The 26,411-nt window shown below is 43.0% G+C and overlaps 1 protein-coding gene and 1 pseudogene across 1 annotated transcript in view; one reads left to right on the forward strand and one right to left on the reverse strand.

The window, feature by feature from the left end:
• Positions 1–26,411, reverse strand: part of NKAIN3 (sodium/potassium transporting ATPase interacting 3) — a 253,632-nt gene that overhangs the window by 204,628 nt on the left and 22,593 nt on the right. The window lies entirely within an intron of this gene.
• On the forward strand, positions 11,778–11,896 carry LOC136650045 (5S ribosomal RNA; annotated as a pseudogene).

Here is a 26,411-nt window from a genome sequence, read left to right on the forward strand (position 1 = left end):
AGAAGATACAGTTGCTCCTCATATAAGGAGATTACACTGGCATTTGTGGGAGGAAAAAACTAATGCTTTTTAAAAGAAACTGTTAGTTTTTACACACACCCTTAAATATGTGCGAAAGTGAGACTGGAAATTGGACCAAGATTTTCAGGTGGATGTGCACTGATGTTTAGAAACTTGTGTATGTTGTCCATTCTTCATGTGCATGCTATGACAGAACAACAGTGTGACTTTGCTTTAGATTATTAGTGAATTATTGAAGGTTTACAGAAAACTGAGTAGGGATCTCTTACTCATATGCAGAGTCATCTGGGCAAGGCATCTTTAAATCAGCTAATAATGTTCAATAATGCTGCTCCTGAAAGCCATTATTATAATCTCATTAGAAGGAAAATGAACTAATGAATACCTCTAAGAAACGCAAAAAAAATTGTTAGATAATGAGTGGTCTTCTACCTTTTCCTTGACCTCCATTTTCCGAAAGTAATTTGCATTGGAAGTTTAAGAAACAATGTATAGCAAGTAACACCCCAATCCTCATACTCTTTCTAATCAGTACACGACATTTTACATTGTAGACATCTTTGTAAGATTACATAAATAAAACCAACACTACAATATCCTTCCTTGAAAAGATTCTAAGAATTTTCAGATATTATTAACAGAGGATAGAAATAATATATGTGTGAGAATTTATGAATCAGGAGAAGAAAGAGAATGAACACTGTAATCCTTCTGTGGTGAATAGGAACCCTTCACCCTATAGAAAGCCCCTGGTTTGCTGGTTTGTTTAGTTAGTTAAAACACTGTTTAGTTAGTTAAAACACTGCCACTACGACATCTGTAAACTACACATTCATGGAAAAAGCTTAACATGAGATGCTGATTGACAGTGTCAGTATGACTGAAACTTGGTTCTCTTAGAACAACGATCCCATAATGCTGTCTATGCAGTATGTTCCTGAAAAGTGATTTACAGAGCAAAACGGCTGGTCAAGATTCCTCTTTCAGAGAACAAGCTTTGGAGTATGTACACATGAAACTATCTTTTCCTGAGTGAGACCACTGGTTCATCTAGCCCAATATTATCTACACCAGTTGTTTACAAACCCCTAAAGGGGAGCTGGGAACCAGGTAAGTAATTGCATGGGCAGGGAGGGGGGCGAGAAGGGGGCAGTGATGGTGCTGCAGCGAACTCAGCTCCGTCACTACCAAGGGGGCTTATTTTTTACCTGAGAGACCGAACAAGCCTCTTGAAGGCTCGCAGCCCCCTCCGATGTCCTCTGTGTCTGTGTAAACAGCCCTTATCGCTGATCAGCAGTTAGTTCAGGTTTACACCCGAAAATGAAAATGACTGCTGATCAGAGATAAGGATTGATTAAACAGCCATGGAGGACAATTGGAGGGGGCTGCGAGCCTCCAGGAGCCTGCAAGAGGCCAGCTCTGCTCCTCAGGTAAAAAAACAAGCCCCAGCCCCAAGCTGGGATCTCTGCAGCACTGTCACTGCCATCAGAGTAGGCCCACGCCCCTTAAGGGGGAATGCCCTGCTTCCTGTTTCCATGGTGGGTCACGACCCACCACTTTGGAAACCACTGTTCTACATTGTCTGGTCGAGGCTGTCTAGGGCAGCCATTTTCAACCAGTGTGGTGTGGCACACTGGTGTGCCGCAAATGGTTCGCAGGTGTGCCGCAGGAATTTGCGGAGGGTTATTAATTAGTAGAGCCATTGGGGGATGTGAGTCCCCCACCAGCAGCATGGTGTGCCTTGTCAATTGCCAAAACACTGATGGTGTTGACAATTTTAGCACCTTGTCAGTGTGCTGCGAGACAAAAAAGACTGAAAATCACTGCTCTAGGGTTTCAAAAGAGTCCTTCCAAGCTGTACCTGGAGATGCCAGGTGCTGAACTTAGGATCGCCTGCATGCAAAAAGCATGAATTCATCCAATCTCTCTTGGATGCCAGCCAACAAAGTGGGTCTAGTATTCACCACTTCCTGTGGCAATAAATTCCACAAACTAATTAATATTCTGTGGGGTGTAGCACCTCTTTTTGTCTGTTTTAATAGTTTTAACGAATGACCCCTGGCTCTAGTACAGTCGTGCGCCACTTAATGACGAGGATCGGGACTGCGATCCCCATCGTCAAGTGGCACTTGATGCAATCTGAACCCTCCACAGGGAAGGAGATGTTTCTCTCCCCTCTGGAGAGTTATCTGAGCCTCCCAGAGGCAGTGCATATCCAAGCACTGACTCTGCAAGGCTCAGACTGAGGGAAATCGCATCTCTTGCATGACTTTCGGTTTCACAGAGGAAGCCAGAAATCACTCAAGAGACCTAATTTCCCTCAGTCTGAGCCTTGCAGTGGCAGTGCTCAGACATATGATGCGTCTGCGAGGCTCAGACAACCCTCTGGATGCGTGGTCATTGCATATGCGATCCTGGCGTAAGCCGGAACATCGCTAAGGGGCACACACCTGTATTGTTGAAGAGGGAGGTCAGTTAACTATTTATATAGTTAAACCTGCATCAGTGAAACACACACAGCAGTTAAAAGAACATTGATTTGTCCCTTTCAATGAAATTAACACAAGTGTTCAAAGCACAGTTCTTGAAGCCTACACACAGCATTTAAGTCATGCATTAAATGACTTTCAGTTGGCCAAGTGCTCTTGGTTTTGCAGACCCAGGCCACAAAAACAGGATTTATCAAGTGTTGTTATGCTGCATTTTACCTTGAGAGCTACTTATTACACAGTCCTGAGTTAGAGATAATTTTTGGATGGCACAAAACTAGCAAAGATCAGTTTCTTTTCCTAAGCATATGGTTGCCAGACCAGAGAAGGGTATTCACTATGATGTGAAAAAGATGTGGAATGGCTGCCCAGCAGTTACTTTATCTCATTGTATGTATTTATTTTCAAACTTATATTCTGCCAGCTGAGTTGCAAAGGGTCCATTTGAAGAGCATGAAGTTAGCCCAGTAAGCAATTTAGTATTGGTGAACCTCACAGGGGTTAATGTCATGCTAGCTAAATAGGGGGGAAAGAGAGAGAGAGAAGGGCAGGAGGGAGAGACTACCTGCTGGAAACTGGAATTCATTTCACATTTAGCTTAAATCTTACTTCTTTTATCTGCAAATGCACTTTTTATAGAGACAGTAATAAATTTCAATTTAAATTTTTCTTATTCATTTAGCTTTATAGCATTTGAAGAAAGAATTAATAAACTGCCTATAAAACTAAGAACTACAAACGGAAAGAAAGCGGTTTGTTAATTCTCTTGGTGGCAAGCTCTGTAACATAACTCTGCAAGTCAAATATATAGCTTTTTTGAGCCACCCATCCTGACACGGTCCAATAGCCAAACCAGCCATTAACTGGAAGGAGCTTAAAAATTAATGAACTACCTGATTTATCTCATTGGTCAAATTCATGTGGTCATATGCTCTTTCTCATGGATGTGATTTAAGTCTTTACCAACTCTTATCACATCAAATGGGAAAAATAAATAGAATTGCTAGAAACACTTTTTTAAATTCTACACAGAATTTAGGACACTGATAGCATATACACTTTTAAATATATAAGCTAGTGGCCATCACCAATTCTTGTAATAGTGATAGGATAACTATGTATCAAGAATGTCAGGGGATATAGGAGTTTGGTTAATTTATATGTACCAATAAATCATTCGTTTGGAGGTTTCACCTTTCTTCTTTTTTGACTCTTAGGTAGAGAGAGAAAGAAAAGGAAGTCATCCTAAGACATTTGCCTCTCCAAATCATTTTGTGCAGCTCAGTCACTGCCCAGTAACAAGCTCTGCTCCATCAAGGGACTTCAGACTTTTCAGTTCCTTCCAAAGGGAGGTGCAGTTCATCCTTGTACTGACTTGCAAGCAGGAGGAGATCTAATGAGAGTCACCACTTTGGGCTGACATGATGGCAAAGATCCAATTCCCTAAAAGTAGCTCCCTCCCCCCAATGGAAGTGGTTATTATTATCTCATGGAGACCTGGTTTTAGGTGCACTGAAATGTATTGATTTGTACCTGCTGGAGGCCATGGCGGAAGTACAATTCTGGAGTTTGGTCTATGGGTGTCTGGAAGTCTTTTTAATTTACCAGGAGGGGGCAGGCGTACTCAAACTGTGTAGGAGTGTTGACAGTGTGGGCAGCCTGCAGTGGAATTTCAATCCAAGTGCCCAATCTGAAACTGGATTATTGCTAGAGTTTTGTCTCCATGGATCTGAGCAGGTTGCTTCATGTATCACCATGTCAGCACCAGCAGAAGAGACACTAGAACAAGGGTGTCCAAACTTTTTGGTAGGAGGGTCAAATCATCTCTCTGACATGGGGGCCAGAAAAAAAAAAAGAATTAATTTACATTTCAAATTTGAATAAATTTACATAAATGAATATATTAGAGATGGAACTTATATGAATTAATGAATGTCTTGCAATAGCTCAAAAGGCCTTGCACTTCACTGCCACGACTGTATCACAGACGTGAAACCGCAAGCAGTGGAGGGAGCCCTCATCCCACAGCTCACACGAGAGATTGAACAGTTGCTCTCATGCTGAGAGCAGTTGCATCGGGCCAGCGCAGGCTCCAGCAAGTCTCCAGAGGGCCAGAGGCTCATTGGAGACTGGGGGCTCCCTGCAGGCTGGATTAGGAGTCCTCAAGGGCCGCAAGTGGCTCCTTGGCCGGGGTTTGGGCACCCCTGCACTAGAACATCAGCCAGTAAGTATAGGATTGGCCACAACACTTATAAAATTATGCATAATGTTTAAAGATAGAGAAGTCTCTCACAATGCTAGGACCTGAGGTTATCCAATGAAATTGATTGGTTTGAGATTTTGGTTTGACAGAAAATGGAAATACTCCTTCATACAATACATGGTCTCTGAAATTTGTTGCCATAAGATACAATGATGGTCACTAGCTTGGATGTCTTCAAAAGGGAACTGGATAAATTCATGACAGACAGGTTTTTCATGAATACTAATCACAACAACTAGATCCAGCAGCAGCAGGTGCTAGACCTAGAAATAAGAATACAAGTGTTCTTTCAATGTGTATATGCACATGAGTAATGAAGAGGGGAGGAAGATAAGAAGAGACTAAATGATCAAAAGTTGTGGCAAATCTAACACGAGAGAACTCTGCACAAAAAGTCAGGTATAAAACAGTAGGATTCCCAATGAAGTGCTTTCTATTTGGGAACGAGACTGTTTAATTCAAGCCCCCCAAATTCAGGAAGAAATTCAGATGAGGAGAGTTTTGAAAAACCATCCCTAAATCTGCCTGTGGCTTTTAAATGTCTAGAATTCCAAGGAGGTCAGTTCTCAATTACTGCAAGTGATCACTTACAAATTGAGCATCAAGGGAATATTTCAAAACATCTTTCAAATTAGCTTTGATCTGTCAACAAAAGTAGGGAGCAAGCAGTTACTCCTGATCAAAATGTTACTGAATGTCATCTTTCATTGTGTTTTAGAATCATTTCCAGCCTGCCTCTTTCTTTAATATACCGCAATTGTTCTACCATTCCCCAAGTTCTTTGACTGCTTGTGCACATTCTACCTCCCCTCCCCGGTCAAATTCTGGCAAAACATGAATCCATATCCTAGTGCTATATTTACTGAATGGATTGTTTACGACTATCTTAAAGCAGAGTTGGAAGAAAAGGGAAAACACTGTCTGAATCTGTATGCCTATTAAGTAAACAAATCAGGAATACACACAATTCAGACGATATTTAACTGCTGATGAGTTTGAAAATTCTTTAGAAGATACTGCTGAGCTTAGTGGAGTACAATTCAAAAACTCCATTAAGATAATAATAGGCTTGTCTGCTGGCAGTATTTCCCAGATACAGTGCATTAAATGTCATTTAACTCTTCCAATAAATTCAGGCTCATGGGTGCAATTGATAAGCTTTTTCTCCCTGCTTTAGAATGGAAGATGCAGGCATAATAAGATGGATCAATACACAGTTCGAAGACATAATGAGCAGTTAATGTGTCAGGGACGGAACCAATATAAGACATCATTATTAACTCAATTGTTTTCAAATTATAACATTTAGAAAAAATGATCTTTTGAATTAAGAGATAATCTATTATGTACAGTTACATTAATGCTTTGTTAAAATTTCAAGAGAACAATTCCCAGGGCTAACTTTGCAAATGGGGAAAAATAGCTCTCACCAAACCCAAATGAATGTGTTCCAGTGACAGATTTGAACTCGTAAACAAAGCTGTTAGTGCTGTATTTTCAAGGAAACCTCAATGCTTCCAGTGTTTTTGCAAGTTAGAGTAAAAGACACTAGTGCATTAAGAGACTCCCTGAGGGATCACAGCTTTTGGTTATGGGAGGGTGAGTTTTCAAAGGGATTGATGTTTCCACAACTCAGTTACCTTCAACTAAACATTTGCAAGTGAAATTTTTTAAAGGGCACCATTTAATTTACTTCCTAAAGTTTTGGTTAAGCAGCAGCACTTCTGTTAACTTGCATATAAGCAGCTTAAGCACTCTGAGCTCAAACACAAGCAAAACTGTAAAAGATAAGTATTTTTTTTTCTAAATTGTCTGCAAGATCTTCATTTTCTGCCAGATTCTTATGAGATGCCACCACCCACCACACTATTAGCTTTGAAGCATCTTCAAAGTTTCTAGGACTGATCTGTGAACACTGCTTAAGGCTGCCTACCATTTTAACACTGTATAACATCAATCTAGTTGTGATATTCTGTACCACCCATAGGCTTTCTTCTCAACAGAAAGAGAATCCTATTTCCTGACTCCTTCTGACATGATATTCAAATATAATTCAAATTCTAGAAAGAAAAAGGAGAAATTGTATGCAAACTATGCAGCTGCCCATTACAGAACATGAATATTCATGTTTATTAATATTTTAAGACATCACAAATTCCCCTTGCCACCTCAGCAGGGCAAGAGCCACTGACACTGCCCCCATAGGTATATCTTCTGCTGTTTCCATCCTTACTCAAGCCACATGTCAACTGGTAAGAGAACTGAAGCAGATCATAATGAATGGGTATGCTCATAGGTGAGAAGGCACTTCTTTAGGTACTCCATACCAAGCCATTTAGGAATTAAAGGTAAAGGCTGGCCATCTGGAGGGTGTGGGGGGCTCACAGTCCCCTCTGTGGGCCTTCCCGCTGCGCCAAACAGCTCGTATCTCAACCCACCTCACAATCCACTTCTGGTTTGCACTTCCAATTGGAAGTCGGTTGTTATTGGAGACATGAACTGTTAGGCGCAGTGGGGAGGGCTGCAAGCCCCTCCCCACACCCTCCAGATGGTCAACACTACCCCCCAGGTATGTTATGAAGCCCCTTGGTTGTAGCAGTGACACAATCGCTGCAGTGCCATCACCCCTTCAAACACTTATAGCAGCGGTCCTCAAACTCCCAGGGAGTTCAAGAACCACTGTAAGTGTGTGCAGGGGAGCAGGAAAGGCAGCAGGGGCAGGGGGAAGGCAATGATGCGCTCCCCAGGATCGTGTCATTAAGGGGGGCGCAGGGGCTGGCATGTACTTACCAGTCCCTGCAACAGTCTCCCAGGGATGTGGAGAGCCCTGCACGACCCTCTGCAGAGTTCCCCAAGCATCAGAAAATGAAAGCTTCCTCGTGAGGAAGCTGCTTGAACCATTCACTAAAGAGGCTATGCCGTATCTCCAAAACTAGACATGACAGGGCGAAACGGATGCCATTTTTTGAATCGGCACCCCAAATATACACGGAATTGGTGTAACGTTTAAGGAAGCAAAACGTGTGTTGGCCTGTGTTATCATGCATGATTTATTGTTCATTTTTGTAAGACATCCCTCACCATGTTACAATACTAGGAAGGTAGGACTTGCACGAAAAATTCAGCTCTAAAATTAGACAGAAGTGGTAAATATTGTGGAACAAAACATTCTACTTGCATTCAAACTGTTACTGTTATTCCTTTCTTATTATACATTAAAAACCTTGGGACATGTGCTTACAAATACTGAGCAAGCAATTCTCCTTCTTCATGGAAGATGCTTTGTTTTACATTATCTTTTTTTAGCTCTCTCTCTTTCCCTCTCTCCTCTGTTTGTTCAATTCTGTAAATTTCTCATAATTTTTCCCAACTCAGGAAAGTCCTCTTCTTTCTCCTACTCTTGGCTCATTTGAAATTCAATACTCCCAGCCCGGTGCTACTGAGTCAATTTCTCTCTTTAAATCTTTCCTGAAAAGCTTCCTTTCCTGTTGCTTAAAATTTACTCACCGTATATCATTTTCCAACACAGCACATGAAATAAGCCATGTGAAATAAATTATATTTTCTGTTTGCAGAAATCTCAGTCCAAGAGATCACAAAGATATGAATATCAAATCAACTTTGCATACTTGGGGGGGGGGGTTCATTTCATTAGATGCAAAATCATTTTATTAAAAAAAATAACAAAAGTGCAGAATTAAAATACTTTCATCAATACCAAAGGACTGAAAGTATAACAAAGGCTACAGAATAAATAAACCATAAATATATAAAATTTGTATTTCAATATTTGCTGGTTGCTTTATTTTTACTCTCTGGCATCCTGCCAGTTGCCTTCTTGGCTAGAAAAAAGACTCCAATGATTTAGCCTGAAAAAAGACTCCAATGATTTAGCCTGACCTTCCTTCTCCCCCTTAATAATGCTGACCTATTAAAAGGCATACATATCAGAGAGCAATTTCTCACTATATAGCATGTTATCAGAGTACTATGAGTGTCAACTGCATTTATAGTTAACATACTACAGGACAGCCACTGTATCCATGGATCCCATATCCGTGGATCCACTTATCCGCGGATTAGATTCTGCGCCCCCTCACACACACAAGTCTCCGGCACACGCCCCCTCCAGCTCATTTCCCCTCGTCTCCAGAGGGTCATCTGATCCCAGCAGTCTGAGCTGAGACTGTGCCCTAGAATGAAAAAAGTCACTTCTGGGTTGTTTTTTTGTAAAACCAAAAGTGATATTTTTCATGTCTTATAAGGCATCTGGAGGCCAAGGAAAGTCCCTGAGGGCTTCATAATGACTTACAAGGCATTAAAAATGTCACTTCCAGTTTTACAAAAAAAAAACCTGGAGTGACTTTTTTTATTCCAGGGGTCAGTCTGAACCCTGCAGACGGATGTTCACAGCCTCTGCTGGGCTCAAAGGATCCTTTGGAGGCAAGCGGAGCAGAGGGTGGGGAGCTATTCACCGGTTTCCACAGTTTCAGTCAACAGCAGGGGAGTTCTGGAATGGAACCCGCATGGATACCAGGGCACACCTATACTGTCAAGACATTATTCAGAAGTCTTAACTTTGATCAGTGTTGATAGAATCATAGAATGTTAGAGTTGGAAGGTACCTTTGAGTTGGAAGATAGTGATCATCTAGTGAGTCCAACTCAGTGTTAGAATCTAGCTCAGTACTCAAGCTCAGTGAAGACAACTGTAGCATCCTTGATCCAGCCTCTGACTGAATTTTTTTTCATTGCTTTTGGCATCCCACACCAGCCTCTGTGTTCATTGTGTTTAACAGCCCAATCCTATCCACCTTTCCAGCAGCTGTGCCAACAGGCCACCTGCTGCATTCTAGGGGCAGACACAGAGGCCTTCTCAAGGTTCCCTTACCTCAGGGCTGCACTGGCACTGGAAATTTGGTTTAAGATTGGGCTGTTATTCTTCCTGACATCATCCCTGCAGATACAGTTTACACTTGTATACTGACCCTTTGTCACCTGTTCCTCCTTCCACTTGTTGCACATGTTCCTCTTACTTTTCAGAAAACTCTTTGTGCAGCCAGGCTGCTTTTCATAGACATCTCCCAATTTCTCTTCTCATGAAAACTTTGCACTTTTGTCTTCAGTATCTCATTTTTCAAAATATCCCATCCCTGTTGAACTGTTTTCTCCTTTAAACAAGATTTATCCCAGAGCTAGAACTAACTTTTTCTGAGCTCACAGAAATCAGCTTTGCAAAAATTTAGCATTTAGCTAAATGCTAAAACATTTAGCTTTCCTTTCCCTAGATATCAAGAATGCCAAAAAGTGACTTTTGTCCAACATCCCTGCCTCTTTCACTTCCTTGCTCAAGCTATGGTAGCTTTATAGAAGCTACCATAGTTAATTAATGCATGCCACTCTCCTTCTAGGGATAATAAACCATTCATTTTTGAACAATCCCTTCTCATAAGCTTCTGCACATCTCCCAAACTTAACATCAATATTATTATTATTATTATTATTATTATTATTATTATTATTATTATTATTATTAACAGTATTTATATACCTCTTTTCAACTAAAAGTTCACATAGCGTTTTACAGAGAAAAATCAAATAACTAATGGTTCCCTGTCCCAAAAGGGCTCACCATCTAAAAAGATGCAAAAAGAACACCAGCAGACAGCCACTAGAAAAGACACTGCTGGGGTGAGGTGGGCCAGTTACTCTCCCCCTGCTAAAAAGAGGAGCACCCACTTGAAAAAGTGCCTCTTATCCAATTAGCAGGGGTGATCTGTTAATATCATATGTAATCTGTCTTCTAGTAACTCCCCACAATCACCACCACCCTTCAGCAAGCATCTTGTATAGCCCATCATATAGAAACAGGAGTGTATTCATAAAACTTCAGGAAACTATCCTTCTGAGGAAACATATATTTCCTCAGCACCTTCAATTCAGCCTGGTTCGTTTCTGGTTCACTTTGAATTCAAGGTGCTGGTTTTGACCTTTAAAGCCCTAAACGGCTTGGGCCCTAAGCCCAATGTATTTGAGAGACTGCCTTCTTCTGTATAGTCCGGTCCATTCTCTGAGGTCATCAGAGACCATCAGGGCCCTTTTGATTGTGCTGCCATTGAGAGAGGTGAAGGGCATGGCAGCCAGAAACAGGGCCTTCTCAGTGGTGGCACCTGCATTATGGAATTCCCTCCTCTTTGAACTGACGACAGCTTCCTTGTTATTAACTTTCCGGCAGGGCCTGAAGACTTTTTTATTTAGGAAAGCCTTCAAGGCCTTATAATGGCTGCTTTTACAAATTAATGATTTTACTGTGCATTTTATTGCTGAATGTTGTGTATTTTATATTGTTTGTTTTTAATCTGTATTTTAATGTATTGTTTTTTTGTACGTTAATGGTAAATAATTTCCTCTCTTGGGAAGAATTTTCAAATAAACTGCTAGACAATATGCCAGGATATGGAAGCAGAATTTACAGGGCACTAAACGTCATTCTAACTGGTGTCTGTAACCAAGCTAAAAGTGCTAAGTCATGCTGAGTCATCAAAAACTGGTGCAATACAATGCAATACAATGATGTAATGTTAAATCTGATTGGCTAACTGAAATATAAAGGTAAAGGTGGAGGACCAGGATGTAGCTTCTGGCTTCTTCTTCTTCACTCTGCTCTGTATCATTTGAAATGAACTACATTGCTGAGAGATTGCTGTGGACTTTTTGCTGCTGTACATATCAGTACGTATTTGTAAATAGACTGTGGTGGAAACTACTGTGTCTGCATTTTTCCTTCACTGTGAGAACCAGTGACCTTAACACTATATAGTAAAGATCCCAAAGTGAGGGGTTAGGGTTGGAGAATTACCAAAGCTTCATCAATTCCATCTTTGCACTATACAAGAGTGTTTCAGGAGGGAAGAAAAGGACTACTCTACCCTTTCCAACTCTCCAAAAGCCTGATATCCCCCTGCCCTCCCCATCAATGAAATGGCCAGATTCAGGAATGGCAGTCAAAACAGTTCTGTTACCCTGCACATGCCCAATCTCGTCTGATCTTGGAAGCTAAGCAGGGTCAGGCGTGGTTAGTACTTGGATGGGAGACCACCTGGGAATACTGGGTGCTGTAGGCTTATACCATAGTCTTTCGAGACTGAAGGTTGCCAACCAACCAACATTAGTAAAGGTCAGAAGAGAGTGGAACATTCTTTAAAAAGTTTTATTTTCCTTTCTCTCCTTTCTTAAAACTCTCTGCACCACAAGCACTAAAACTCTCTTGAACTGCACTGGCAGGTGTTCAGAAAACAAGTACTTCTCTTATATTGCAAACCTATGTATGTCTACTCAGAAGTAACGTGTTCAATGATTCCTTATTCCCAGGAAAATGCATATAGCAAGGCTTTTCAAACTGGGGCATCGCGATGCCCCATCCTGTGGGCCCTGTCCTCTGCCCCCTTAAGGGGCGGGGCAGCCAGGAGGCAGGGAGGGGGCAGCGGCAGATCCCCAGAGTCAAGCCACTCAGGAGGCTACAGGGGCTTGGGTGCACTTACCTGAGCCTCCTGCAGCCTCCCGGGGGTGCAGGGAGCCCTGCGCAAGTGTCTGCAGGGCTCCCGATTCTTGAAAAGTGAAATTAGAGCGATCGCACTCCACTTCCACTAAACCAGAAGTGAAGCACAATCACCCCACTTTCACTTTTGAAGCATTGGTGAGCCCTGCAGACGCTCGCACAGGGAGGCTGCAGGAGGCTCTGGTAAGTGCACCCAAGCCCCTGTTATTAATTAATCTTAATAACATAGAACAGCATTATTCCAAGTCAGGCCACTAATCCATCAAGTGGCAGCACTGGCTATATTGACTGCCAGCAATATAACACCAGGGGTCTTTACCAGACATACTTGGAGATGCTGCGGATTGAACTTGGGGCCCTGAACATTCCAGTGTGCGTTTTACCTGAGCGACAGCCACATCTTGGATGGGTTTTGAATAACTCCCAAGAGCTAAAGAACTATTTCTGCTTTTGCATTGTGCAGGGTCACAAGTTATATGGCAATTCCCAATAGAAGATTTAACACTTGGTGGTCTTCTGGACTGATCCTAAGGTTCTATACAAATGTATGCAAAAGGCAAGGTTGTTTGCCTTTGGGGCAAGGTTTTATAAAAACTACTATGAAGCCAAACCTGGGCTCGGCGCGCTGGCTCACCACCAGCGCGCACTGTCGCAAACATGCCGTAAGGCATGATTGCGGGCCCTACCGCCAGGCGAGCACCGGTGGTAGCCCAGCTGCCGGGCAGGCACCCAACCGCAGTTGTGCAGACTGCCAAACGGGAGAGGTAAGCGGGGGCGTAGAGGGAGGTGGGGAGGAGGCGTTCCAGGGTGGGGGGAGGCAGGGGGAGGGCAGGTGAAGGGTGGGGAGGAGGCATGTCAGGGAGGTGGGGAGAGGGCGGGAGGTGTGCCGGGGTAGGGAGTGGGGAGGGAGGGAGGTGGTACCGGATCCAGAGCATCTGTGTTGGGCTCGCCACCCTCCATGGAGGCTCTTGATTCACTGCTGACCTTTTCATTGGCAGTGAATCGAGTAGCTCCATTGCGGGGCTGCTCGCTTTACCCAGGGCAAGAGGACGAAAGTCATCTTCTCCCAAGGAGCTGGCAGCGGCTGCCCAAAGCTCACAGGATGTGGCAGCAGCTATTTTCGGCGCTGCCACAGCCTCGCGCCCTGGGCAGCTCAGGATTGGACTGTCAGTCTTTTGCACATTAACCCACAAATCCTGTAAAAGAATAACAGCTTTGAGGCAGTTTCCCCTGCAATTAAATAGAGTGATCCCTGCTGAGGAAGCTCACCAGGGTATTATGAAATAGTTTGATTCACACAAAAAAACTATTTTTTTTGTTTAGTTCATATTAAAAATGCATGAAGAAATCAGGGCTAGGCAACGTAGAAATTAGATAGCGGATAAAAGGCTATATTTCCCAAGTCTTGTGATTGCTTCTACAAATTAAAATGAAGCAATCTACTTTCTACTATGAATTTTAGCCAATTTTATTGTGCTGCTACAGAGATAATTCAGCGGTTCTCACATTTCATCTTAGGGCCCAATCCTATTCAACTTTTCAGCTTCAGTGTAGCCACAATGCAGCCCTGAGGTAAGGGATAACATGTTCCCATACGTTAAGAAGGCTCCAGTGATTGCCCCTCCACCACAGGATGTAGTGCACACCCCACTGGCACAACTGCACCAGCACAGGAAAATTGGATAGGATTGGGCCCTTAGTTGTCACAGGATTAGTCACTGCAGTCAACAGCTGCTTCAACCAAAACATTTAATATATTTGCTAAACAGCCAACATTTCAACACATACTTGAACCCATTTCTAGTTGCATTATCAACCCTACCTTTACAACAGCTACCACTTCATTCTAAAATACACATTTTCAAGGACATATGAAGTCTTACAGCGTTTATATCAAAAGGTAGAACAACAAAGCTACCCTTCCTACTCTGGCCTGTGATTGTTCTAACTCTTCAGAGAATTTTCAATCATGAAAGCACTAGACTAAAAGTGCCTTAGAATTAAGGCACTAAACTAAAAATTGTAGATTTCATTATGGATACAAAACAACAAATAAAGGAGCAGGAAAAATAAAATAAATAGAGTTGGCTCTAAAGGACTCCTAAAGTTCTGAAGGGCATTAATCATAATTATAAGATTTGGGGCCAAATCCTATCCAACTTTTCAGCATCAGTGTAGCAGCCCCGACGTAAGGGAACAATTGTTCCCATACCTTGAGGAGGCCTCTGTGACTGCCTCCCCACTGCAGGATGCAGCACATACCCCACTGGCACGGCTGCACCAGCACTGGAAAATTGGATAGGATTGGGCTCTTAGACTGCAAGATTCTCTCTGTTTGGTTTTTAGAGAGGAGATGGTAGCTGCAGGGGGTCTTGTTCACACTCAGCTTTAACCCTCCCCTCCCTCCTTTTCCAGCTTGGTACAGTCTCTTCTCACTGTTTTGACCCACAGTTCCTAAGGCTGGCCCTACTCAGGGGCCAATCCTGTGCTCAGCGGTACGGCTCCATGCTGCCGAGCACTGTCACAAATGTGCCATAAAGCACGTTTGCGAGCCTCAGCGCCAGGCTCCCACCAGTGCTAACCCAGTGACGGCCGGTGCTGGGCTAGCGCGGGGCAATTGCCCAGCTTCTGCGGCTCAGCAGTCTCTCGGATATTTTAACAATGATACTCAATGTGACTTACTCCTGGGTAAGTATGGGTAGGTTTGTAGCCTAGGATTGTTAAAAATGTTCCTGCTTGACAATGTCACTTACGGTCATGACATCACTTCCAGTGGGTCCTGACAGATTCTCATTCTAAAAACATTCCAGATCCTGGTGCTAAAAGTCTGAGCACCACTGCCACAGGTGCATGCAATTTACAAAAAGAAATAGCTCTGGTGTGCTCACAATTATGTCATTAACATCACGTGTAGTTGGTCTTGACCTTGGAATGTTTAATTAAAGCTTCACGTTTATGCTAACAAACTGATCTATAAATCTGAAAGCAGTTATGTTTTTCTATGGTATTCGTAGAATAGAGTACAATAAAATTCATACAAATAATAACTACCAATTACTTCACCAGGATAAAACTAAGTAATGGTGATAATCCCAACCCTGGTTACAAATGTACATCTTCAAAAGCTCACTGAAATAAAACTGCACTTGCTGCTCACCTGAAAAAGGCAGCATAAATAACTGCTGTGGAGGCTGTTCCAGAAGGATGACACAACCAAGAAAGCCCTATCTCGAGTACTCACCCACTATACTTCCAAATGCAGTAGGACCTGAATACAGCATACCTGTATTCAAATGGAGAGAAGAATTCATATAGAGAAGAGAAGGCAACTGATGATATATTCTGCATACAAACCTGAAATAACTAAACCATCATTATTTGTATCCCTTTAGCCTCACAATCACACATACACAAACACACTGGAAGGTCCCATTTGAACATCAGTATCTTTCTTATATTCCACCTTCCAATGCTCAAACTGGAGATTCTTTTTTAACTTTTAAACAACACAACAAACAATTCACAATCCTAGGACACAGGTCCTCCTTTGATAACCAGAAGTCCTAGCCATTTTAAAAGTTCAACTTCTTTCTTTATAAAAGCTCAATAGCTTTCATTTATCCCATCTTTGCTGAAGCTGTGGATGAAGCAATACTTCAACAAACACTTTGAGTATCTTTTGCCTCTAGGTTAGGAATGACATGAAACAATATTTGTAACAGTGAAGGAGAATATCATTTTTCATCTTTTGATAACTGAAGTGGCCTCTTTCACAAAATGAAAGGAAGTGGGTTTATGAAATTAAAAAGCGCTATACCTATATAAATATTCTTAACAATTCAGGCAAAAGTGCTCTCTCACTCCCCAGCAACCACAGCTAATTCTCTTCAATAGCTGCCACACATCATTTGCAGAAATTTATGTCGAAGGCATCCAATACTTGGAAAATGTCATACAAATAAGGATTTAATGTCGGGGGGGGGGGAATAACTTGTTTGCAAAAAAAACACCAAGAGACACAATTAAGTGAACAAACTGAAATCCTTGAACTGTACATGTAAGACTCAGACATGTAGGATTTAAAGAAGAAACAAGCTATGAAACCCTCACCAGCTCTTATTAAAAATAATTGGTATGACCTAGCTGACTGTTCCTAATGCCCTTATTCCTGTCATATTCTTTAGATTTATTTGCTGAATTTGTGGAATGACTCAAGCATACACTCCAACATACATCAGAGAGGCACAGGTGCAATTCTTTCTATTTTAAATAACCAAGGAATTCCTGGTATGACAGTCTGGAAGTTAGACAGATGAGTGCAGGGTTTAGCACCTAGCAACTGACACCCACTCCATCTTGTCCTGCAACTGGTTTTAACTGGAATGGAAGCTATTGCTGCCACCCCCTAAAGCCAGAAATACGGCAGAAGGAAGTTGACTTGACGAAGCCTCCCAGATAACCCCAAAATACCTGGGGGTCCCCTTAGAAGCCAGACAGTAGCAGCCTAGGAAGACAGAGCAGAAAAAGCTCCCTCTCTAGTAAACTGAGACCAGGCAGGTAAAATGGCAAAAACACAAGAAGTTGATTAATGCCTGTCCAAGACATCTGAACAATGGAGGGGAAAAAATGCAATGGTCAAGAGCAAGACACAATTAATCCATCTGCAGGAGGTCAGCAAAAGCTGGCAATGATGCTAAAATGCAAAATGAAAATAAAACAAACCATTAACATGACTTTTCTGGGTACATTCTCTACCCTAAATACACTGGTCCAGGAACATGATTCTTGCACCCACACTTAACCATGGTAAACAAGGTGGCGGCGGCGGCCCCTGTTGAAGAATCAGATGCTCCAGGCACCAGATCATGACAAATGTGCAAAGGGATGTGTGCGATTCCACTTTTTATAACTTGAAGCCATTACCCATGCATTGGATACTGGGGGGAAGGAGCTTAACCACTGACCTTCTTGCTCTGGGAAATCAGGTATGCTTCACACAGTCCAATGAGCTTGCTTGACTCCAAGTTCTTTGTAACTTTCACTTTGGGAAGAAGGTGATCAACAACAACAGCGATTGCATCTGGATGACCCAGCAGCCCCTTCAGGGTAATGAGAACTCTAAGCAACAAGGCAGGAAGGTCCAAAATAGGTGAATAAGAGCCCAATCCTATGCATGTCTACTCAGAAGTAAGTCTCATAAAAGTCAGTGGGGTTTACTCCCAGGAAAGCGTTGATAGGATAGGACTGTAAAGCAGGCAAGAATAAGGAAAAATTCAGTACTGACATCAGATTAGTTGTGCCCAGACTCAGATATTGGTTAGAGAGCAGCACTACCAGACATGAATCTACAGCAGTGTTTCTCAAACTGTGGGTCGGAACCTGTAATGGAAGATCTGAAGATCATCAAGTGGATGATGTGGTGTTGACAGCGATTCCCATATTTTGACAGCTGTTTGACAGCTTTGGGAAGGGCAGGGCTGGCTCCACAGCTGTAATCAATCAAGGCCTTTGGAGACTCTGATGGACACCTGAGCTTCATTTGACCTTGATGGGACTTTGAATGGACATGGACTAACAACGCAGCTCACAGTTGAGCTGCATCTTGGATAATGGGACAAACAGGGATAAAGGGCAGCTTCAGAAGGCGCAAGACCCCAGACCTACAGGACATTACAAAGACCTAAGGGATGCCCAGACCTATCAACATGGACGGACCTACACCCATACACTGGGTGAAAGGGATTGCTAGGACTCTGCTGGAAGGACACAAACAGGAGAGGACTACCAGGACCCTGCTGTAGGACTCTGACACAGAGGAGGGACTGTACTGCAGTAGACTACTATGGGAAAGATTGAACTGGGAAGACTGGACTGTACTTTGGGGACTGGAGGCTTCAGACCTTTACCCACTAAGTTAAGTCGAGTTTTGGGGAGCGGAAAGCTTCTGGACATGAGGAATTACAGGGAGTGTCTGTGTTTGGAGCAATAAATTGTATTAATTGCTCAAACTGATAAGGAGTTCTTTATTCATTTCCTTTGCACACTGCAGCTACTGTTCTTGCTGTGTTAATTAGCCAAAAAGCGGGCATTTGGAGACGGGATATTTTTTGGGCAGGACAAATTGGCGTAGTCAGTAGGATAGGACAGGACCCACTAGGTGAGTCACAAGCCAATTTCAAGTGGGTCCCCATTCATTTCAATATTTTATTTTTAAAATATTAGACTTGATGCTACCATGGGATGTGACTGCATTTGGGGAAATGTTACAGACCTGTACTTGTAACAAGCCACTATGCATATTCTTTTAACAATGACAGTCAATGGGACTTACCCCTGGGTAAGGGTGGGTAGGATTGCGGCCTAGGATGGTTACACATTTTCCTGCTTGATGATGTCACTTTCAATCATGACATAACTTTCATTCATGTGTTTTCTTTTTTTAAAGTAGCTTTACTAGTTTGAATCATTAGAAATCATTAGAAATAAACACATATTTCCAAAATGGCTTCTAGACTGATGTCATGCCCCTGTGACAGTGAGCTTACTGAAGGTCTGATTCATGGTGGCAAATTAAAAATTAAGCAAGCTTACTTATTCTGAAATTACTTATTACTTTTACTTGGTCTACTTTCCGACTTGCTGAAAAGACAAGAGAGGTGGCAAGCTACCCCTCCCAAAGGTCAGAGATATATTTATAGGAATATAACAATGGGCCTGTACGTGTAGCATAGTGATCAATTATGTGCAACAATTCATAAGCATATGGCCTTTACTTTTAACTTTAACAAGCAAAAAGTGCCCAAAAGCAAGTATTAAATAGTTGACTAAAAATTGCAAAGTTCTAAAGAAACATCAGAAAGAGATTATATATTGTACAGTGAATCTCTAAAATTCATTAACAAGCAAAAGAGAAGTATGACAACCCCTCATATGTCTAATGAATGCCCAGTATAAAGGAGACAGACATGAATAGGACAATTTAAAAAAAATTCACATGACAAGGCTAAGGACTTTCTGTCATTCAAATCACAGATCAATCCCAAGTAACACCAACTCCTGGAATTATCAATTAGTGCACAAGCTACAGCTCTTAATAGTATTGTTGAGCAAATGGGGGAGGGGAATGGGATGGGATGAGACCCAGTGCAGAAATTTTCAAACACAGTTTTATTTTTGATGAACTACAATTGTCAACAAGCTATATACCTATTGTATGTGGCTACATTAATTAGAAATAACCATCAATCCAATCACATGATCCAAATCTTGCAACAAATTACAGAGAATGAGCACTACACAAAGAAAGATGGTCATAATTAAACACAGCTGAAATCAGTGAAATACTTTAGTAAGACAAAAGGCCTAATCCTATCTCAAAGGTGTGCTGGTGGAACACGTATTCTGCTGGTACAGGTTGCCACAAAGCAGCCGTAAAGTGCTTTGTGGAAGCACAAGCAGCAAGCGTGCCGTCGTGAAGGCCAGTGCCTTCCCACACATGTCAGGGGTTGTCAGGAGGCCTACTGAAGAAAGTAAGACCTGTGTGGGGCTGGAACAGGGTAGGAGGAGAGTGAAGATAGGGCAAAACTGGTCTGGGAGGGGATGGGATTAGCGGTGGCACATGCCAAATCCCAAACCCCTTCCTTGGCCTGATCCACCTGCACAGAGCAACAAAGATTTGTACCATATTGCTGGTTCGGGATCAAGTTACAGATACAGAAACAACATTCCGTTGGAGGGTATGGAGGGAACCGTTTCCTGTTCCTTTTCCTATCTCAAGATACTGTTCCACTTCTCACCTTTGTTCTCTCTTCTTTCCCAGTCCTAGCCTGTATATTTTCTGTTGCCATTCAAGCATAGATAATTACTTCCCAAAGCACTATAACAAAGACTGATCATTATGATGTACCCATTAAAATCTAACATTCCACTATTTCTGAAACATAACAATTGCATGGTTTGCATTTATTTCCTGTCTGCATTTAATTAAGTTAGTATCTGTCCACAAGTACTACAAGTTCATGCGCTAGGTTTTTAAAAACAACTATGCTAGAAACTTCAAAGGATAACAAAATATCACTTAAGCAGAAAGACATAGGGCAAACCCAAGGCACTGTGCTACTTTGGGACCAAGGATGAAATGTGTCCTAATTACACAAACAGTCCAAACACACACAATTCATAACCCATTTGGCTTTTGCACAAACTGAAGTTCTCAAACACTTTTTAAGGGCAGTACCATGACAACAGCCCAATCCTATCCAAAACTTGCCTGGGGGTAAGCCTCTGATCCTGCTATTTTTCTGTAGCAAGGTGGGTCTGGGAAGGTGGATCAAGGCTAGGAAGGGGAACAGGATACTGGTCACACTGGTGCTACCAATATCAACCCCGTCCCAGCTCAACACTCGACTCCTTGCCCTGTTCTCCACCATGTTCTGCACACCACCCCGTTCTGCACACCACCCCACCCAACTTGCAGTGCCAAGGCTTTTCTGGAGGCCAGCGATGCACAGTTGCAGTAGCTCACTGCTTGCAGCATGAACACAGATGCACAGATTGATGGGTTGTGTTTTGCGACCACCATAACGCAGGCTATGCTGCTGGTATACAAGTTCTGGCAGTGCAACATGCCTATAGGTCTAGGCTTAAAGAATGTTATAATAATCCAGTCTTGATGTAACAAAGGCATGTGTCACCATAGCCAGATTTGCTTTACCCTCCAGAGCAGCGATTTTCAACCATCTCAAGGCACACTGACGCTAAACTTGTCAAGGGACACCATCAGTTTTTTTTAACTATTGACAAGGCACGCCATGTTGCTGTTGGGCGTTCACATCATCCAATGGCCCTACTAATAAATGACCTGCCCCAAACTCTCGTGGCACACCTGCAGACCATTCATGGCACACCAATGCACCGCAGCACACTGGCTGAAAACTGTTGCTTTAGAAATCTTCAGAATATAAGCTCCTCAAATTACAGACAGCTACTTTCTACAATAGTTATGCTACTTCCTTGGTGGCAGAAGAATGCACTCTCAACTCTTCTTTTTGCTGTTAGCCATGCAGATAGTGCAACAGTTTCCACAGATGAAATCATCTTTTCTGGAAGGCAGGTTTAGAGTAACTGAGTGAGTGTTTGTAATAACCTGATAGGACAGGCTCAAAATCCGGGGTGCTTTCTTGAAATTCAATAGGTAGCTTGCCTTTTTGTATGAATCTTGAAAGAAAAGTCTGCAGGTGTGGGTACCGGAGATCATTTTGTTGGAAAATCTTAAGAATGTGGTAACAGTAGACCTGCAAGAGGTCCTCAACAGCAGAAGGGAAATAAAGAAGTACGAATAAGGAGAACACATTTTTAGCCTGGCAAAATTGCTCACATGTGAATAATAGATGACCCAAGACACTCAGCATGGTGTCGATATCTGTGAAACATTACAAACTGAAACTCTCCTAGAAGTGAAATGCTAGACAGTAGTGCACGCAGTCCTGGAAAGTGTGAAAGAAATCCTCCCCTAAGGATGACTCTGTGTGTATATCCTCAACCACAACATTTTTAGATTAGAAATAGTAACTTTTTTCCCTCCGCTTCCTAATGGTTCAATGACTTCATCTAATGGTCCTATCTAAGTGTGTCTGCACTTACCTAAGCCATTCAGTGCAACGGTTGCAGTAGTTAAGGTCTCATCCTGGCAGGCTTGAGTGCCTTTTGAGAGATACTGAACAAACTCTTAGCTCCTATTGTTTCAAGTGAAGAGCTGAAAATGTATCAGGAAGCACTCAACTACCTGGAGGGTTAGACTATAGGCCTCTGTTCCATGTTCTTTAAAACCATGGGGAATGCTCTCTTTAGGACTCAGGATATAATTTAAGTGCTTCTGAGAGAAAATGCAACTGTCTTATGAGGAGCCAGCCCCAGAAGGACAAATAGCTCCCTCATCAAAGAACACTTGGGATATGCGGAATGTTTGAGTTGGGTAGTGTTATACATTTCTGAGATGTTATCTCTAGCACATAATTTATGACTTTTCATATTTTATTTCCCTTAGCAGGAGCTGTTGCATTTAGTAAATGACTGTTTTCTATACATTCCATGTAGATACTGCTGAATGTTGATGAATCTCAAAATAACCCCATATTTGAGAAAATAACTCTTTCTCTCGATACCGAGCTAAACAAACGCATCAGTAAAGCAGCTACCACGTTTTCCAGACTCACAAAGAGAGTCTGGTCCAACAAGAAGCTGACGGAACATACCAAGATCCAGGTCTACAGAGCTTGCGTCCTGAGTACACTTCTGTACTGCAGCGAGTCATGGACTCTTCGCTCACAACAGGAGAGGAAACTGAGCGCTTTCCACATGCGCTGCCTCCGACGCATCCTCGGCATCACCTGGCAGGACAAAGTTCCAAACAACACAGTCCTGGAACATGCTGGAATCCCTAGCATGTATTCACTGCTGAAACAGAGACGCCTGCGTTGGCTCGGTCATGTCGTGAGAATGGATGATGGCCGGATCCCAAAGGATCTCCTCTATGGAGAACTCGTGCAAGGAAAGCGCCCTACAGGTAGACCACAGCTGCGATACAAGGACATCTGCAAGAGGGATCTGAAGGCCTTAGGGATGGACCTCAACAAGTGGGAAACCCTGGCCTCTGAGCGGCCCGCTTGGAGGCAGGCTGTGCAGCATGGCCTTTCCCAGTTTGAAGAGACACTTTGCCAACAGTCTGAGGCTAAGAGGCAAAGAAGGAAGGCCCATAGCCAGGGAGACAGACCAGGGACAGACTGCACTTGCTCCCGGTGTGGAAGGGATTGTCACTCCCGGATTGGCCTTTTCAGCCACACTAGACGCTGTGCCAGAACCACCTTTCAGAGCGCGATACCATAGTCTTTCGAGACTGAAGGTTGCCAATACAATACTAACAAGGCTTAATAGGAGATCAAAACACCAGCAATTCCATTTTCAATTTAAAAAAATCAGGAGACTAAACAACATAACCATAGAGGAATATATTCTTAGCAATGCATACTGAGTTTTCAGAAAACTGGAACCTGTTTAAGCACTATACTGGATGTATCCAAGAACATTAAGGGTGCAATCCTGACTTTCCCTTAGGCTGGCACAAGTCCCTTGTTCCTCGTCAAGAGTTGGCTGGGCTGGCACACAGAGGTGCACCGGCCCGCAGAGGCTGAATCCAGCCTCCACACTGACATAGGGAGCGTGCCTTGTGTCAGCCAAGTTTGGCCTCCTCTCCACCCTCCCCAGAGCCTTGTGTCAGCCAAGCTTGCCTGCACAAGCTCTGGGAAGGGCGGGGAGGAGGCACAAGGGAGGTATTCCAGGGCGGGGGGGGGGTTGGACAGCCAGAGGGCAGACCCAGGGGTGAGTGGGAGGGGAGCAGGAGGCAGGGCTCAGATCCAGCAGTTATGCCAGATCCTAGTCCCCATACCCGAGCAGTGCGGTGCAGCTTCAACCTCTCCACTCTTCTCGAACTTGTGCCACCTCAGGAAGTGGCATGTTCAAGGAGACCCATAGGGGCTGCAGTGGCTTACCCAGGGGTAAGGGGAAAAGTTTCCCCTTATTTCAGCTGAGCCACTTTGGAGCCCTATCTTGTGCTGGATACAGTGCAAGTCTCCTGGTTTGCCTGTTCCAGCACATAGGATTGCACTGCAAAATTCCGAAATGCCACTGAAATTAATGGAAATAAGACTGCAATTCCTATGTGCACTTTACTAGGAGTAAACCCCATCTAACACACTTCTGAGTACAGGATTAGGATTAGGACTAACGTGTCTCTCTGTTTGCAGTGGCACTTAGTCATGATTAACTGTAATAGGATATAACCCCCTGTAATCTAAGAAATCACCAATAAGGTAAAGCTCCAGAGGCTCAGCTACTATATATAGTTAGCAACCTTCAGTCTCGAAAGACTAAGGTATCGCGTTCTGAATGGTGGTTCCTCTCCAGTGTGCAAAGCCTGGGTAAAGAAGGTATGGAGGATAGACTGTTACCCATGCAGCAAATCCCCCCTCTCCATGTCGCTGGAATGGTACAATGGAAAGGCAGAAGCCAATACGGTTGGTTCCAGCGGCGTCGCAGGAGTTGCCAGAGCGTGACTGTGTACAGCCGCGAACTGCCTCAGGGACTCCAGCTCCGGATTTTGCCTGGAAGTTGACTCCTTAAGCCTTTTCCATAACGGGATGTATCCACAAGGCCGTGGAGGTTTGAGGTCAGAGTTTCCTTCTCTTAGATGAGCTGCCTTCCCAGGCTAACGAGTCCCATCTACCCGGTGGCTGTTTGGTCGCCTCTTACAACAAGTACAGCCAAACTGAGGGCCTGTTCTTATCCCCAGCCCCCAGGGGATGATGCAGGAGTGGAAGGGCAGAAAGGGAGATTGTGGGGGATGGAGGACTGCAGGGTGAGAGATGAGGGTTGTGGGGAATGGAGGACTGCAGAGGGAGAGGGAGGATGAGGGTAATGCAGGATTGCAGAGAGGGAGGGAGGAGAGAGGGGAGTTGTGGGTAATGGAGAATTGCAGAGGGAGAGAAGGGATGAGGATAATGGAGAATTGCAGAGGGAGAGCAGGGATGAGGGTAATGGGGGATTGCAGAGGGATAGCAGGGATAGCTCAACTACTAAGATCATTGATTCTGATAGTGTTCAAATGTATCCTAAAACGAAAGCAGCAAACTTATAAACCAACTGCCTATAATCTTTTTGAAAAAACATATTCCAGAAACTACAGCACTGGACTGTATTTCTGTAGTATCTCCAGATCAAATACTCACTACAGAGGTAAGCTTCCAAATCTCCTTTTATGAGGAAAACACTAAATTTTGGGACCTTAGTCCCAATTGGAGTTTTCCATCTTAGTCACCTGTCTGGCAAACATGCAGTCTCAGAAACATTGGGTTAGATCCGGAGAAGAGTTTGTGTTATATAGTGGGTCCATGCGAATAAAGGAAGGCATAGAGATAACAGCTCAATACATTTATTCCATCTTCAGAACAGGACCTGGCAATGAATCTGAATGAATCTGACTTAAGGCAAACACCCTTGGCTTTTTATAGCCTTTAGCTCTGCCCAGACATCCCATGATTGGTGCAGCTGAAACCTTAACTAGAGGGCCAATCGGATGGTAGGATTTCAATCCCTCACCAGCAATAAGTCTGAGCCAATCAGTAATGCAAGATTTCGATCCTGCATAACTTGCATACATAACAGTTTGCACAAGTAGAACAGCACTTCCACTAGTGCAAAGGAGGGACCATTTCTACTGCTCTTTCTATACCTCCTATGTCGTATCACACAGTATTCCCAAAGGTTCTTTAATGGTCAAGTCCAGCTTTTCGAGGGTTGTCTGCAGTATAGAAGAGAGTAGGTTCCACTCATGATACAGCAGATCCAACTTATTACAAAAGCAAACACCAATTTTTGGCTTGGGTTTACCACAAGAAAGTGTTTATTGCTCTTTCTGATTGAGCCTATCATTTTAAAGATGCTGGTTTGATACTTGGTGACTTCTGATGAATTTGAGAGTTTTGAGGCTCAGAGGCCAGACCAGTACAATATAATCAGCTTTTATGCTGTCTGAGAGAAGACAATTGGATGCATTATGTGCTTATGCACCTACCTTCACATCTCTGTAGGGAGGTAAAAGCAATAAGAAAATGCAAAGAAAACATTGTTACAGCTGCTCACTACCTTTTGTATCACCATGATTTGTAATTAGGTACATTATATCATTTTTTTTTAATGGCAACAGATTCCAGTTCATAATTATATACTGTGTGTTTTGATAGCTCTTTGCAGGAGGGTTCTTTTCTTTAACAAAAACTGCCATAAGACACAAATTCTTAGCAAGATCATAAAGATTTCATTGGCCACACAAAGGGGAGAAGAAAACAAAAGATGACAGTAAAAACTGTGATACTGCCTCTAGCACTGCTCTGTTAAGGAACTGCAATTCATGGTAAGAGAAGGAGCACATAATTCTGAATCTATACTCACTGATACCTCCTAGAGACAGAAGAACTTTAAATTACTTTGATTACATCTGAAATTTGGTTTTATCCAAAAGTCTACTC

Source organism: Tiliqua scincoides, chromosome 4 (genome assembly GCF_035046505.1).
Source record: "Tiliqua scincoides isolate rTilSci1 chromosome 4, rTilSci1.hap2, whole genome shotgun sequence".
In the NCBI taxonomy this organism is placed as follows: domain Eukaryota; kingdom Metazoa; phylum Chordata; class Lepidosauria; order Squamata; family Scincidae; genus Tiliqua; species Tiliqua scincoides.